We start from the raw sequence: 5,990 nt of genomic DNA on the forward strand, positions 1-5,990 counted from the left end.
CCTTCACCGCCGGGACTGACCCACTCCTCGTCCTCGGGGTTGTCCCTTTGGTCGGCGTCGTCCTGCGGCTGGAGCCGCACGTCAGAGGGGGGTACTGTCATATCCTTTCCTGCTCCTCCCCTCCGGCGTACGACGTCGCCAGAATACTCACCACCGGTCCTGGGATTCATCATTATGCACACATGGCACTCATCATTACGTGCATGAATCCCAGGACCGGTGGTGAGTATTCTGGCGACGTCGTACGCCCGAGGGGAGGAGCAGAAAAGGATATGACAGAAGGGAGACATGAAAAGAGGGTGAGATACGATTGTGTTTGGGTAGTTGTAACCTGTACGTCACCTCATTGAAGGTTGTGAGTTCAAACCCCTGACAAGGTACAAATCGTCGTTCTGCCCCTGGACAGGCAGTTAACCCACTGTTCCTAGGCCGTCATTGAAAATAAGAATTTGTTCTTAACTGACTTGCCTAGTTAAATAAAGGTTAAACATGTTTTTTTAAAATCATTATGATTCACACCTGGACTTCATTACCTTCATAACTTCCTCCCCTTTATATGTCTCTTATGTTTTCTCACCAGTTGGTATTATTATTGTGTACCGGCATTTAGCCACATGCATTTGTCTCACTCCTGGTTTTGTTGTTTTATTAAATGTTTCACCTGGACCCGCTTCCCAACTCACAGCTCCGTTATTACACTTATGTCTGCCAAATATATGAAGGAGGTGAAATGTATTTAAGTTCATGGTGTCAGAATGCACTGCTGTATTGACTTGTTCAGAACTAACTTGACACATTCTTTTGCAGATTCAAAGCCAGATGAACTCATAATCATTCACCAATAAGCATATTTATTTGACAAAAATGCACCTAGTCGCCCATCAATCACGTCAAACACCTGAACTTCAACAATTACATTGTTAAATATTTAGTTTTCTTTAAAACAATCTATATAGATATGCTTTTTATTCATAACATATAAACATCTGACTTGAAGTAAAGATTCAATGATTTATTCATCAATGCCAAAAAGGGATATCGAATAGCACCATATGCACTCTTATTACTATACAAGAGCGCATAGATTTTTCTGCTTTTCCATTTTAGGAATTAGACAAGCACAAATAGCACAAAATGTAAAACAGCATATTGTGATTTTTGGTGTGTCACACCCTGATCTGTTTCACCTGTTTTTGTGATTGTCTCCACCCCCCTCCAGGTGTCGCCCATCTTCCTCATTATCCCTTGTGTATTTATACCTGTGAACTCTGTTTGTCTGTTGCCAGTTTGTCAAGTCAACAAGCGTTTTTGTGTAAGCTCCTGCTTTTTCCCAGTCTCTCTTTTCTCAGCCTTCTGGTTTTTGACCCTTGCCTGTCCTGACCCTGTACCCACCTGCCTGACCACTCTGCCTGCCCCTAAGCCTGCCTGCCGTCCTGTACCTTTGCCCCACCTCTTGATTACTGACATCTGCCAGACCTGAGCCTGCTGTCCTGTACCTTTGCCCCTGTTGCTGTAATAAACATTGTTACTTCGACACGGTCTGCATCTGGGTCTTACCTTGATACCTGATAGGTGGGTGAGTTACAAATGGAGAAACAACTGGATGTGTCAGGTATTTTTATTATGAAATACTAGGTAAACTCCAGCAGAATGAGGGAAACACAAAGACTCAAAACAAGGAGTTCCGCCATGCCTAATTTATGTCAATTTATATTGCTGCTGTCAATTATGAGCAGCATGTTTACCACTGCATTCAGTCTGAACCCCAGAATAAGCAGGAGGACAGCATTACACAGCTGGGAAAAACGGTAGCAAAAAAACAGAACACCACAACACTTAAGGTTCTTACAGACAGGCTGCGGTAAGTGGCAAAGAGGTCTCGTAGACTTCAATGGGAATAGGGTGGTGGGCGGAAAAACGCAAGCAGTTTTGCAAGCGGCGCGGTTTGTGGTGACTGGCCGCCGACCAGAATGCATCTTGTCAACCACTCAAACAATGCATTAATGACAACATTCCAGCTGACAGCAACCGGGACCGCTGGTCTCTACACACAGCAGGTGATTTCTCACGGTTCAATTGCCGTTTGATAATATATCCTCTTAAATGTAATGGCAAAATGTAGATTTTCGCCTAAATAGGCATACCCAAAAGTAACTGCTATTTATGTGTAATTATATGATTCTGACATGCAAGAACTTGGTATATTTGGAAAGATGACATCTGGAAGATTATGAGGAAATGATCAGAAGATAGGAGTTACAGTATATAGTTCAGAATAAACAAGCTCAAGCACACACAAAATAACTTTTATTTTTATTTTGAAAGTCATCTTTCATTGACAAGCTATAAGTGAATTATTGCTGACTAGTGCTGGAAACACATCAAATGGCTTCCACAACATGTGAACAATATCAGGGAAAAAATGGGTTTGATAGACCTAACAACTAGAAATGGGCAGATGTTTTAGTGTGGTGTCAGGTGTGGTTCCAATCAACCTAAGGAATAATTTGATGCCCCCCATGTAGCTATATCTCAAACACAGACCAAATCGAAGCTTACCTTGTAAGATGTTTGAAAACAGGCAGACGAATAAGATATCCTCATTATCTGTGAAGTCCAAGGCACAACAAGGTGAGTACAAAAATGTATTGTATGCTGCTGCCTAAATGATGTAATATACCAGGGAGATATGTATATAGTTGAGAAAGTAAGAAAGTAATATTAAGTGTATGTTGTGTAGTAAGCTGTTAGTAGCCCATGTGCCTCAACCTAATAATTTGTCCACGTTTCGCCTACTGTTCTGACTTGGTAGTGCACATGTAGCCTATAGCCTGTTTTAGAGAAATGTAATCATCAAATATTGTAAGAGCTTTCATTGTCTGCTTATATGCCCCCTTTATTTATCTTACTGTTCTGACTTGGTGTACAGGGAGAACATTGTAAGAACTGTCCACATTCTGAATTCTGTTGCTGTACATTTCAAAAGTGCTGAATAAATAGTTGTATTGACCAAGTCCGTCCTTCGAAATTACGGATTGCCTCTTATCCACTCGTCGTTCCCTTATGGCATCGTTTGTACATCTCAATTGTCAGTAGAAACTACATTTGTTTAAGAAAGTCAGCAATATCAACTGTTTTTTTCAAAGGCAGTAAATGAGGCTGAATTAACTGTTTCGCTGCCAGACAAGGCTCCACTGATAGTCAGGTGTAGCAGTTGTAAGGTGTTGGGACTGCTGTTGGGCCCCGTTTGTCACCATTATAGTGCAATTTATGTATTGTTTACTGTTGTGTATTGGAATTGCTGGCATGCATCTACAATGTTCTTGTTTTTTGTTTGCCCCATCAGGATATACATGCTAAAATCACCACTGAAATAAATACAACATCCCCTGAAGATTTTCCCAGCAGTTCACTTAATCCTGGCTCTTCAACCCCATTACTCCTCAAATCGAACAACAATCGCTCCCTTTCCCTCCCATATTTCTGGCACTGTAATAGAACACGTTCCACTGTCTCCATCTCATCTTGACAATGATCATTCGGATGTTTCCCCACCAATTTCAATGTACTATTGAGCCTTGTGTGTCCCAGTCTCAGCCTTGTGACTACACTTTCCTTCCTTCTCTCTTGGCCTGAGGATCTCCCTGCCCCCACCTTTTCCTGGATCTTATACAGGGGACTTCCCTTTCTCTCCCTGTTCCACAACTCTTGTTACCTATTTGTAATCACTGTTCTTATCAACTCCTTGGCTTCTGCTTTACTGATTGACAATTCCAGGTCAATGTTAGGATGTTTAAGAGCCTGCTTTGCCTTGATTTGACAGTCTCCTTCCGATCATCATGGCACTGGTGAGTGACGTGAAGCTTGAGTTTCAAGTTTTAATGTCACGTGCACAAGTACTGTGAAATAACTTTCTTGGAAGCTCCAAACCCAACAATGCAGTAATCAAAATGAATGTAGCACTAAAGCTAACATGAAGTAGCGACAAACTTGTTGGATGCATTTGCTGTTTGTTTTGGTTGTGTTTCAGATTATTTTGTGTCCAATAGAAATGAATGGTAAATAATGTATTGTCATTTTGGAGTCACTTTTATTGTAAATAAGAATTGAATATGTTTCTGAACACTTCTACATTAATGTGGATGCCACCATGATTGCAGAAGGTCCTGAATGCACAAGACATATTAACCTCTCACCATTACAATAAAGGGGAGGTTAGCATTTTGGGGGTGTATGATATTTGTGCACCTGTTTTTAAATCATATTTTTAAGTAAAACAAACCTTCCATATACAAACATATACATATGAACAACTTATATGTACATACACACACAAACAATGACTACACTTGCCCAGAACCACATGCTCACATTATTGCTTGCTACTTGGACTTGAATTGTACCAAGTACAAAGACATACTAGTTTCATGTATTTTGTGTGTTTTTGTTAACCTTTTACTGCATTGGGCTAAATCAGGGTCACACATAGTGTTTCTTGGTAGTCTTGAAAATATATATTTTGAAACAAAAGTATACACCTTACACACATGTTATGGGCTTAGCAAAAAGAAGACACCTGTTTCAATGTCAAATATAGATATACAATGTATTCAATTTTGAGTTTGCATCCCAATGTTACATTTTATATACAGTGTGACAAAACATTTATTTTTACTGTTCTAATTATGTTGGTGACCAGTTTATAATAGCAATAAGGCACCTCGGGGTTTGTGGTAAATGGACAATATACCACGGCTAAGGGCTGTATCCAGGCACTACGCTAAAGAACATCCCTTAGCCGTGGTATATTGGCCTTATACCACACTCCCTTGTGCCTTATTGCTTAAACAAACCACCACAAAATACCAGAAGACCAACCTTACAAAGCAAGGTATTTAACCCCCCAACTTATTTCACAACCATAAATATTTAAAAACATGCAAGAAGACACATTTTCTTCATGAAATGTAATTTTCTAGTAATTCAATTTCATATCTTAACCTTTGTGATTTGTTGGAAAAAAATGTCATATCCATTATGGTACGGATCAGATTGACCCGCAGTTTAAACCTACTCAAGACAGTCAAAGAACCAAGTAAAAACAGCCAAAACTTGATTTTATCTTGTCAGACCTTTCAGAAAGAAGAAATACAACATTTGATTTCAAAAACGACATATTTAAGAACTATTTGTTAAACATTTTTCCTTTCTCACAAACAAAGCATTTTCTGTTTGGAGCTCGTTTTTGAGTGTCTATGTCAGAGATCTGCTGCTCCCGCACTAAGAAAGAGACGTTTCAAACATAATTATAAAACTACAACCAGAACCAGTCAAAACCAAATACATCAAAGACACTTGTTTATTTTGGACCCGTGCAAATACCTATACACATGAAAGCCTCCGGGTCAGAATGACCCACAACATTGTGTTTGTGTACACAATCTATGTATGACATTTGACACAATCTATCTATGACATTCCACAAGACATCAGCGTGTCCACATTTTGAAGTTAGGTTCATGACCCTAACTGAGGAAAAGTCATTTAATTTCATGGAGAAAAAGAGGGTAGCTAGTATGTTAGACAACTAAAACGTGGAAATGGGTCAAATTGACCCGCAACATAATAGGAGGGTTAAAAAATGATGTACTGTTTTAATCGTGTAACATCTCACGTTTTCACCCATCTTGAACAGCTAATAGCCATATCATATCAGCTTTTCAGAAGTCGAGCGTGAGAATGGGGATGTAGCTCAGTGGTAGAGCGCATGCTTTGCATGTATGAGGCCCCGGGTTCAATCCCCGGCATCTCCAGTTGTTTTTGCATTTCCATAGCACTGTTCTATTTTGCGTTTCGATGTAAAGCTAGCTTTGCTAGCTGTTATTATATTTACAAATATTTTATAGTTAAAATGTTAAATATATATATATATCCAAGCTCTGCATACTTTCGTGCGTGCTGTCGTCAGACGTTTTTGGGTAACACGCCCA

The 5,990-nt window shown here is 39.7% G+C and overlaps 1 non-coding gene across 1 annotated transcript; it reads left to right on the forward strand.

Annotated features, from left to right (window-relative positions):
• Positions 1 to 5,741: 5,741 nt before the first annotated feature.
• trnaa-ugc lies at positions 5,742 to 5,813 on the forward strand. Its single transcript has one exon. It is a non-coding gene; the product is annotated as a tRNA-Ala (tRNA).
• The last annotated feature ends 177 nt before the right edge of the window (positions 5,814 to 5,990 follow it).

This window comes from Oncorhynchus tshawytscha, linkage group LG18, assembly GCF_018296145.1.
Source record: "Oncorhynchus tshawytscha isolate Ot180627B linkage group LG18, Otsh_v2.0, whole genome shotgun sequence".
In the NCBI taxonomy this organism is placed as follows: Eukaryota; Metazoa; Chordata; class Actinopteri; order Salmoniformes; family Salmonidae; genus Oncorhynchus; species Oncorhynchus tshawytscha.